The sequence below is a fragment of the Mus musculus genome, chromosome 15, assembly GCF_000001635.26.
Source record: "Mus musculus strain C57BL/6J chromosome 15, GRCm38.p6 C57BL/6J".
Taxonomy (NCBI): Eukaryota; Metazoa; Chordata; class Mammalia; order Rodentia; family Muridae; genus Mus; species Mus musculus.
The window spans coordinates 103,804,531-103,816,422 of NC_000081.6; positions in this window are offsets into that span (position 1 = coordinate 103,804,531).

Below are 11,892 nucleotides of genomic sequence, written 5' to 3' on the forward strand. Positions count from 1 at the left end.
AAAATTGCTCCCCCTGACAGAGATATAGATTGTAATAGTTCCAGAAGGACATGATTTTTAGCAGAGTGTTGGCAGGGTATACTGCTGTGGTTGTGAAACTTCCCACCTTTGTGCCTATAGTAGATTTTGAAATGTTTGCCACCTATGCCCATTGGTGCTACTCACTGAGTGGTCCAATTTGAACCTCTTTTCCTCAAATCTTTGCTTCTGTTTGAGAATGAGTTCATTCACCAAGAAATTAGGATAGAGATGGTCAATATTGTCCACAACATAATTACACTTGGGACATCTATTATTGTCCTCCAAACTCTGATGAATACACTTGTAGCAAAAGCTGTGGCCACATTTTGTCATGTATGCAATCATATCAAAGCAGATGGGACTCTCTCTTATTTCTCCTTGCAACCTTAAGGAAATCCATAAGAATAGACTTAGTTCAAGAACAGGTTGAAGAATTGTATAAAGTTGTCCAAATGTCCTGTGTCTCATCTCTTAAAGGTTTGTGTATTACCCCCCTACAAGCTAATTTCTCTCAGTCTCTTGAACAGAGTCGCCTCTTATCTGAGTACCTTAAAGGAAATTGGTCGACTAAAGCAAAGCAGTTGTCCAGAAAGCTGCTCCTCCAGATTGCCAAACTCAATGGCACTCGACTGGACCCTGTCACCTTGGGGGACGTCACCTCCTGGATTACCAATGCCTTCTCATTTTTTAAGGAATGGGTGGGAATGTTGGCCTGGGGGGCAGTGGTCCTCCTGGATTGTGTCTTTTGTATCTGGCTATTGTGTCAACTCAAACGAGAGCACGCTCAGTATAAGGCAGTGGTGTACCAAGCATTGAGGGCGATTAAAGATGGCGCATCTCCCAATGTTTGGCTGGCCTCTTTAAAAAATTAAGAGTTTGCCCTAGGTCGTCTGGCAGTTATAGTCACACAAGTCCACAGTATCCAGTGACAGGCAACTTTCCTTATGCACAGACCAACCTAAGACATGGGGCCTGGAGGCAATAGGGTAACCCTGACAGGTAAGGCTGTGACATGAAAGGATCGACCTAAGACAGGAGCCGTGGCCAATGGACAGACTTGCCCAGACCTAGTCCAGAATCATATTATTAAACAAAAAAGGGGGCGATGTAGGCAGCCAAATCCTAAAAGATGGCACAGGTTTCCGGTACACTGTGGCCGTAAACAACACCACTGAGCAGGCGCTAGCCCGAATCTGGCGCCAACCCCTCCCGAGCGGGTGCATGCAAATTAAGGTGCCGCCAGACTGACCAATCCCAGGAGGACACAAAGCTTTTCCCTGTGCTGGGGTGTATATAAGGAGTCATCCCAGGGTGCCCGGGGTTCCCGTAGCAGCATCAAGGCGTTCCTGCAATAAAGCTGTTGAGAAAAATCCGACTGACCGTGTTGTGTCTTTCTTGCTGGATGAGGTGGGCGCGACACCTTGGCACAAGTCCAACCTTTGACTCATCAGGATATCTCCAACTTCTGTCTCTTTTCTCTCAACCCCCAGCAACAGTAACAGCAGAAAACAACAGGAGAAAGAGTCAAGCCACTGCCTACTTGTTTCTTTCTTCCTCTTCCTCTTTCTCCTCCTTTCTTCATCTTCTTCCACTCCACCTCATTCCTTCCTCTTCCTCCTCCTCCTTCTTCCTCTTCCTTATCTTTCTCATACCCTTTCTGTGTCTCTGGTATTTTTTCCCTCTCCAGAGTCATCAGAATTAAACTATCTGAAGCTGGCAAAATCATGCCCCTGCCAGAGCACACAGTAGGCAAATAGTCTATTGCTGTGGATAATCTGAAGCAGTCCCATATCCTACACCTGCAATTAAAACAAAAACATGCTTACATAACTGTGTTTGTTTGCTTGCTTGTTTGTTTTTTAAAGAAACCACAACTCTCACTACAGATTCTGGCAAAAATCTTAGAGCTAGGTTAAAGACCAGGCAGGAGTGGACAGATTAGGCTAGGCAAGATTGGGATTAGGCCCTGTGTTAGATCTGATTGATTGGGGAGAAGGTGTGGATGGGTCAGGGAAACCTACCTAGAGAAAAACCAGGTAGACCCTGGAAATGGATGTGGGAGATCTGACTGAGTGGAAAGGTTGGGTGTGGCATAGAATGCTAAATTGTATTCTTGAGAGCCTAATTATTTTAGAGATGAAGTAAAATGTTTTTGAACCACCAGAAGCAATGCTGGTAACCCAACCCAGTCCCTCTGCAAGAGCAGTGTACACCTTCAGCCACTTGACTGTCTTTCCTACCCCCATAGAGTTTTAAAAATAAATTTCTTTGTGATTTATTATCATTAAACATTGATCCATATACCTATGTTACACACCTGTATTTCTGGCTCTAAATTTCCTTATAATTTATTGCCATTAACTGTTTGATTTATATACCTACATTGTATACCTATTTTTCTGGGTTCATGCAGGGACTTTTCAGGTAAAACCAAGCATGAATTGAAGTGTTTAAGTAGTTCTGGTCCAGAGCATTAGAGGTGGAAAAAAAACCCTACAAACCATTAATTGTGACTTTTTATTGATTTGTATATACCCAAAATTATAAAGATTTTAGGACATGTGACAGGTTCACGGGGATGTATGTACTCGATAATCACACACCTTTTGTGGAACTGTTTTTGAGTTCACCTAGATAAAATAGGAAAAATTGCCAATGTAGAATACAGTGTACACTGACTATATAGCTAGCAGAGTAAGTAGTTGAGATTTTAGCATAGCTCCAAAGCAAGTAAGGCCGTTTTTCAAGCTGATATTTATTTTTTAAAGTATTTTGTATGAATATCAGTGATTGTATGAGCAGGCACCCATGGAGGCCTAAGGAACATGAAAAATTCCCCAAAGTTGGAGTTACATGTTGTGAGCCCCTTCACATGGGTCTTAGATTGTGAACTTCAGTGTTCTGGTGGTTAAGAACTGCTGAACCATCACCTCTCCATCCCCAACATTGATATTCTTTAAAAGAACATATGGTACCAACAATGTAAAGTCCACAGAGTTTCAACTTTAAAGAGTCTAGCTTCAAAAATGTCTATTTAAAACAGCAGCTTCCCCTCTAGAATGAAAGGAAGCAGACTTTGGAAAGTCAGATCAACAAGCTTAAATAAACTTTCAGTTTTATTTGTTTATTTGTTTATTTAGTTGGATGGTTGGTTGGTTGTGGGCCAGTGGGCTGCACACAGGCACCCTGGTCTCCAGTTAAGCAAAGGTCTTGAACTCCGGGGACTCGATGGGTGGTGATTTCCACCTACATGGGACAGAAGGAATTCAATCATGTCTCCTGGACCTCTGTCTCCTTACTGCCCCCATACCCCCCTATCACCCCACCTGCCCCAGGAGAGGTGTGTGACTATCAGTCACCAAGCCTTCTCACATGCAAATAAGGTTTCCCCCAAGCTCACAGTCTAAGCCAATGAGAGGTACCTACTGTTAACCCTGAATCACCCCCAAACCTGTATATAAACCCTATCCAGAGAATTAAAGGTGTGTGAGAACTACTCTGTAGCCTGAGCCTTTTCATTTAAGAGCTGTAACACTTGGGAAGAGATCTGCTGAGGTTCCACAGCACTCCTTACTGGCTAGTCTGCCCAGCCAGAACCAATTCATTGCAGAGCAGTTTGGAGTTACTGAGTAACCTGGAAAGCACGGGCAGAGACTTCGCCTCCCTTTGCCCGCTCTCCCTTCCATTTGCTAGAACCCTCACACCAGGCCTGGCCTGGAAAGCCTCTGATACTCAGGCTCACAGTTGGTGTAGGGCAAGTGAGCCATGCCACCAGACAAAAGAACTGGTAAGGTAGAGTGAGCTCAGATCCCCAGGAGCTGCTTCCTACCCATTTCTGTACCTATTCTGGAACACACAACCACACCTCACTGAGAGGAACATGGTAGTCAGTTATTTATTTTAACACATGTGCTTCTCCATGTTTGCATCACTATTGTTGCAAACTGAGCCAATAAAAAACACCTACCCCTAAATCCCATCCCACTCCTTGATGTTTATATAATCCCTATCTACATGGAATAAAACACGCAAGTTATTTCACCGAGGATAACCTAAGTGTGGCTATCTTTACTGAGGTGCCCCCCTCCCCAAACAGGCCACTTAAACCATCTAGCTTATCTTCTTTTTTTTTTTTTTTTTTTTTTTTTGCAGTAGACATTGAAATCTTTTTTTTTTCTATTTCTTTTCTTCTCTCTCTCTTTTTAATTAGGTATTTTCCTCGTTTATATTTCCAATGTTATCCCAAAAGTCCCCCATACCAACCCCCCCAAACCCCTACCCACACACTCCCCCTTTTTGGCCCTGGCGTTTCCCTATACTGGGGCATATAAAGTTTGCAAGTCCAAAGGGCCTCTCTTTCCAGTGATGGCTGACTAGGCCATCTTTTGATACATATGCAGCTAGAGACAAGAGCTCCGGGGTACTGGTTAGTTCATAATGCTGTTCCACTTATAGGGGTGCAGATCCCTTTAGTTCCTTGAGTACTTTCTCTAGCTCCTCCATTGGGGACCATGTGACTGTGAGAATCCACTTCTGTGTTTGCTAGGCCCCGGCATAGTCTCACAAGAGACAGCTATATCTGGGTCCTTTCAGCAAAATCTTGCTAGTGTATGCAATGGTGTCAGCGTTTGGAAGCTGATTATGGGATGGATCCCTGCATATGGCAATCACTAGATGGTCCATCCTTTCATCACAGCTCCAAATTTTGTCTCTAACTCCTTCCATGGGTGTTTTGTTCCCATTTCTAAGAAGGGGCAAAGTGTCTACACTTTGGTCTTCTTTCTTCTTGAGTTTCATGCGTTTAGCAGATTGTATCTTATATCTTGTGTATCCTAAGTTTCTGGGCTAATATCCACTTATCAGTGAGTACATATTGTGCGATTTCCTTTGTGATTGGGTTACCTACTCAGGATGATGCCCTCCATGTCCATCCATTTGCTTAGGAATTTCATAAATTCATTCTTTTTAATAGCTGAGTAGTACTCCATTGTGTAAATGTACCACATTTTCTGTATCCACTCCTCTGTTGAGGGGCATCTGGGTTCTTTCCAACTGCTGGCTATTATAAATAAGGCTGCTATGAACATAGTGGAGCATGTGTTCTTCTTACAGGTTGGGACATCTTCTGGATATATGCCCAGGAGAGGTATGGTGGGATCCTCTGGTAGTACTATGTCCAATTTTCTGAGGAACTGCCAGACTGATTTACAGAGTGGTTGTACAAGCTTGCAATCCCACCAACAATGGAGGAGTGGTCCTATTTCTCCACATCCTCGCCAGCATCTGCTGTCACCTGAATTTTTTATCTTAGTCATTCTGACTGGTGTGAGGTGGAATCTCAGGGTTGTTTTGATTTGCATTTCCCTGATGATCAAGGATGTTGAACATTTTTTCATGTGCTTCTCTGCCATTCGGTGTTCCTGAGGTGAGAATTCTTTGTTCAGCTCTGAGCCCCATTTTTTAGTGGGGTTATTTGATTTTCTGGAGTCCACCTTCTTGAGTTCTTTATATATATTGGATATTAGTCCCCTACTGATTTGGGGTAGATAAAGATCCTTTCCTAATCTGCTGGTGGCCTTTTTGTCTTATTGACAGTGTCTTTTGCCTTGCAGAAGCTTTGCAATTTTATGAGGTCCCATTTATTGATTCTCGATCTTACAGCACAAGCCATTGCTGTTCTATTCAGGAATTTTTCCCCTGTACCCATATCTTCGAGGCTTTTCCCTATTTTCTCCTCTAAAAGTTTCAGTGTCTCTGGTTTTATGTGGAGTTCCTTAATCCACTTAGATTTGACCTTAGTAGAAGGAGATAGAAATGGATCAATTCGCATTCTTCTACATGATAACCGCCAGTTGTGCCAGCACCATTTGTTGAAAATGCTGTCTTTCTTCCACTGGATGGTTTTAGCTCCCTTGTCAAAGATCAAGTGACCATAGGTGTGTGGGTTCATTTCTGGGTCTTCAATTCTGTTCCATTGGTCTACTTATCTGTCTCTATACCAGTACCATGCAGTTTTTATCACAATTCCTCTGTAGTACAGCTTTAGGTCAGGCATGGTGATTCCACCAGAGGTTCTTTTATCCTTGAGAAGAATTTTTGCTATCCTAGGCTTTTTGTTAATCCAGATGAATCTGACGATTGCCCTTTCTAATTCGTTGAAGAATTGAGTTGGAATTTTGATGGGGATTGCATTGAATCTGTAGATTGCTTTTGGCAAGATAGTCATTTTTACTATATTGATCCTGCCAATCCATGAGCATGGGAGATATTTCCATCTTCTGAGATCTTTAATTTCTTTCACCTCGGTCAAGGAAGGAATAAAGAAAGAAATTAAGGACTTTTTGAAGTTTAATGAAAATGAAGCCACAACATACCAAAACTTATGGGACACAATGAAAGCATTTCTAAGAGGAAAACTCATAGCTCTGAGTGCCTCCAAAAAGAAACTAGTGAGGGCACACATTAGCAGCTTGACAACACACCTAAAAGCTTTAGAACAAAAGGAAGAAAATTCACCCAAGAGAAGTAGAAGGCAGGAAATAATCAAACTCAGGGGTGAAATCAACCAAGTGGAAACAAGAAGAACTAGTCAAAGAATCAACCAATCGAGGAGCTGGTTCTTTGAGAAAATCAACAGGATAGATAAACCCCTAGCCAGACTCACTAGAGGTCTCAGGGAAAGCATCCTAATTAACAAAATCAGAAATGAAAATAGGAAACATAATAACAGATCCTGAAGAAATCCATAACACTATCAGATCCTTCTACAAAAGGCCATACTCAACAAAACGGGAAAACCTGGATGAAATGGACAAGTTTCTAGACAGATACCAGGTACCAAAGCTAAATCAAGATCAGGTTAATGATCTCAACAGTCCTATATCCCCTAAAGAAATAGAAGCAGTCATTAATAGTCTCCCAGCCAAAAAAAGCCCAGGACAGGATGGGTTTAGTGCAGAGTTCTATCAGACCTTTAAAGAAGATCTAATCCCAGTTCTTCACAAACTATTCCACAAAATAGAAACAGAAGGTACTCTTCACAACTCATTCTATGAAGCCACAATTACTCTGATACCTAAACCACAAAAAGACCCAACAAAGATAGAGAACTTCAGACCAATTACCCTTATGAATATCGATGCAAAGATCCTCAATAAAGTTCTTGCTAACCAAATCCAAGAACACATCAAAACAATCATCCATCCTGACCAAGTAGGTTTCATCCCAGGAATGCAGGGATGGTTCAATATACGGAAATCCATCAATGTAATCCAGTATATAAACAAGCTCAAAGACAAAAACCACATGATCATCTCGTTAGATGCTGAGAAAGCATTTGACAAAAATCCAACACCCATTCATGATAAAAGTCTTGGAAAGATCAGGAATTCAAGGCCCATACCTAAACATGATAAAAGCAATCTACAGCAAACCAGTAGTCAACATCAAATTAAATGGTGAGAACCTGGAAGCAATTCCACTGAACTCAGGGACTAGACAAGGCTCTCCACTCTCGCCCTACCTATTCAACATTGTACTTGAAGTCCTAGCCAGAGCAATTAGACAGCAAAAGGAGATCAAGGGGATACAAATTGGAAAGGAAGAAGTCAAAATATCACTTTTTTGCAGATGATATAATAGTATATATAAGTGACCCTAAGACCTTCGTTCCAGGACTCCTCAGAGGGCAAGCTGCACGGGTGAGGGTGTGGAATACAGAGGCCAGCAGTTTCTGGGACAGGCGAGAGCTAGAGACCTTCTGAGGCGGCGCCATTTTCGGTTCCAGACAACCGGCCACCTCCCTGGCCAAAGCAACACAGTTTCTAGGAAAGATCCTGTTTTGGGCCTTCATCTTCAGCCAGGAGGAGGTCCAAACACCAGATAACTATACACCTTCTCTGAAAGAGGAGAGCTTGCATGCAGAGATTGCTCTGACCACTGAAACTCAGAGGAGAGAGCTAGTCTCCCACATCTGCTGATAGAGGGTAACAAAATCACCAGAGGAACAATCTCTAAACAAAGACAACTATAACAACTAACTCCAGAGATTGCCAGATGGCGAAAGGTAAACGTAAGAATCCTACTAACAGAAACCAGGACCACTCACCATCATCAGAACCCAGAACGCCCACTTTGCCCAGTCCAGGGTACCCTAACACACCTGAAAAAGTAGACCTGGATTTAAAAGCATATCTCATGATGATGGTAGAAGACATAAAGAAGGAATTTAATAACTCACTTAAAGAAATACAGGAGACCACTGCTAAAGAGTTACAAGTCCTTAAAGAAAAACAGGAAAACACAACCAAACAGGTAGAAGTCCTTATAGAAAAACAGGAAAACACATCCAAACAGATGATGGAAATGAACAAAACCATACTAGACCTAAAAAGGGAAGTAGACACAATAAAGAAAACCCAAAGTGTGGCAACGCTGGAGATAGAAACCCTAGGAAAGAAATCTGGAACCATAGATGCGAGCATCAGCAACAGAATAAAAGTGATGGAAGAGAGAATCTCAGGTGCAGAAGATTCCATAAAGAACATAGGCACAACAATCAAAGAAAATGTAAAATGCAAAAAGATCCTAACTCAAAACATCCAGGAAATCCAGGACACAATGAGAAGACCAAACCTACGGATAATAGGAGTGGATGAGAATGAAGATTTTCAACTCAAAGAACCAGCAAATATCTTCAACAAAATTATTGAAGAAAACTTCCCAAATCTAAAGAAAGAGATGCCCATGAACATGCAAGAAGCCTACAGAACTCCAAATAGACTGTACCAGAAAAGAAATTCCCCCCAACACATAATAATCAGAACAACAAATGAACTAAGTAAAGATAGAATACTAAAAGCAGTAAGGAAAAAAGGTCAAGTAACATATAAAGGCAAGCCTATAAGAATTACACCAGATTTTTCACCAGAGACTATGAAAGTCAGAAGAGCCTGGACAGATGTTATACAGACACTAAGAGAACACAAATTCCAGCCCAGGCTACTATACCCAGCCAAACTCTCAATTACCATACATGGAGAAACCAAAGTATTCCACGACAAAACTAAATTCACCCATTATCTCTCCACGAATCCAGCCCTTCAAAGGATAATAACAGAAAAAAACCAATACAAGGACAGGAACCACGCCCTAGAAAAAACAAGAAGGTAATCCCTCAACAAAACTAAAAGAAGACAGCCACAAGAACAGAATGCCAACTTTAACAACAAAAATAACAGGAAGCAACAATTACTTTTCTTTAATATCTCTTAATATCAATGGACTCAACTCCCCAATAAAAAGACAAACAAACTGGCTACACAAACAAAACCCAACATTTTGCTGCTTACAGGAAACTCATCTCAGAGAAAAAGATAGACACTACCTCAGAATGAAAGGCTGGAAAACAATTTTCCAAGCAAATGGTATGAAGAAACAAGCTGGAGTAGCCATTCTAATATCTAACAAAATCGACTTCCAACCCAAAATAATCAAAAGAAACAAGGAGGGGCACTTCAAACACATCAAAGGTAAAATCCTCCAAGAGGAACTCTCAATTCTGAATATCTATGCTCCAAATACAAGGGCAGCCACATTCATTAAAGAAACTTTAGTAAAGCTCAAAGCACACATTGCACCTCACACAATAATAGTGGGAGACTTCAACACACCACTTTCACCAATGGACAGATCATGGAAACAGAAACTAAACAGGGACACAGTGAAACTAACAGAAGTGATGAAACAAATGGACTTAACAGATATCTACAGAACATTTTGTCCTAAAATAAAAGGATATACCTTTTTCTCAGGATCTCATGGTACCTTCTCTAAAACTGACCACATAATTGGTCACAAAACAAGCCTCAACATATACAAAAATATTGAAATTGTCCCATGCATCCTATCAGATCACCATGGACTAATAACAAAATAAATAATAGAAAGCCAACATTCACGTGGAAACTGAACAACACTCTTCTCAATGATACCTTGGTCAAGGAAGGAATAAAGAAAGAAATTAAGGACTTTTTGGAGTTTAATGAAAATGAAGCCACAACATACCCAAACTTATGGGACACAATGAAAGCATTCCTAAGAGGAAACCTCATAGCTCTGAGTGCCTCCAAAAAGAAACTAGAGAGAGCACACATTAGCAGATTGACAACACACCTAAAAGCTCTATAACAAAAGGAAACAAATTCACCCAAGAGGAGTAGAAGGCAGGAAATAATCAAACTCACGGGTGAAATCAACCAAGTGGAAACAGGAAGAACTAGTCAAAGAATCAACCAATCAAGGAGCTGGTTCTTTGAGAAAATCAACAAGATTGATAAACCCTTAGCTAGACTCACTAAAGGGCACAGGGAAAGCATCCTAATTAACAAAATCAGAAATGAAAAGGGAGACATAAAAACAGATCCTGAAGAAATCCAAAACACCATCAGATCCTTCTACAAGAGGCTATACTCAACAAAACTGGAAAACCTGGATGAAATGGACAAGTTTCTAGACAGATACCAGGTACCAAAGCTAAATCAAGATCAGGTTAATGATCTCAACAGTCCTATATCCCCTAAAGAAGTAGAAGCAGTCATTAATAGTCTCCCATCCAAAAAAAGCCCAGGACCAGATGGGTTTAGTGCAGAGTTCTATCAGACCTTCAAAGAAGACCTAATTCCACTTCTTCACAAACTATTCCACAAAATAGAAACAGAAGATACTCTACCCAACTCATTCTATAAAGCCACAATTACTCTGATACCTAAACCACAAAAAGACCCAACAAAGATAGAGAGCTTCAGACCAATTTCCCTTATGAATATCGATGCAAAGATCCTCAATAAAGTTCTTGCTAACCAAATCCAAGAACACATCAAAACAATCATCCATCCTGACCAAGTAGGTTTCATCCCAGGGATGCAGGGATGGTTCAATATACGGAAATCCATCAATGTAATCCATTATATAAACAAACTCAAAGACAAAAACCACATGATCATCTCTTTAGATGCAGAAAAAGCATGTGACAAGATCCAACACCCATTCATGATAAAAGTCTTGGAAAGATCAGGAATTCAAGGCCCATACCTAAACATGATAAAAGCAATCTACAGCAAACCAATAGCCAACATCAAAGTAAATGGTGAGAAGCTGAAGCAATCCCACTAAAATCAGAAACTAGACAAGGCTGCCCACTTTCTCCCTACTTTTTTTAACATAGTACTTGAAGTATTAGCCAGAGGAATTCGACAGCAAAAGGAGATCAAGGGGATACAAATTGGAAAAGAGGAAGTCAAAATATCACTTTTTGCAGATGATATGATAGTATATATAAGTGACCCTAAAAATTCCACCAGAGAATTCCTAAGCCTGATAAACAGCTTCAATGAAGTAGCTGGATATAAAATTAACTCAAACAAGTCAATGGCCATTCTGTACACAAAGGATAAACAGGCTGAGAAAGAAATTAGAGAAACAATACCCTTCTCAATAGTCACAAATAATATAAAATACCTTGGCGTGACTCTAACTAAGGAAGTGAAAGATCTGTATGATAAGAACTTCAAGTCTCTAAAGAAAGAAATTAAAGAAGATCTCAGAAGGTGGAAAGATCTCCCATGCTCATGGATTGGCAGGATCAACATTGTAAAAATGGCTATCTTGCCAAAAGCAATCTACAGATTCAATGCAATCCCCATCAAAATTCCAACTCAATTCTTCAACGAATTAGAAAGGACAATCGGCAGATTCATCTGGAATAACAAAAAACTGAGGATATGAAAAACTCTTCTCAAGGATAAAGGAACCTCTGGTGGAATCACCATGCCGGACCTAAAACTGTACTACAGAGCAATTGTGATCAAAACT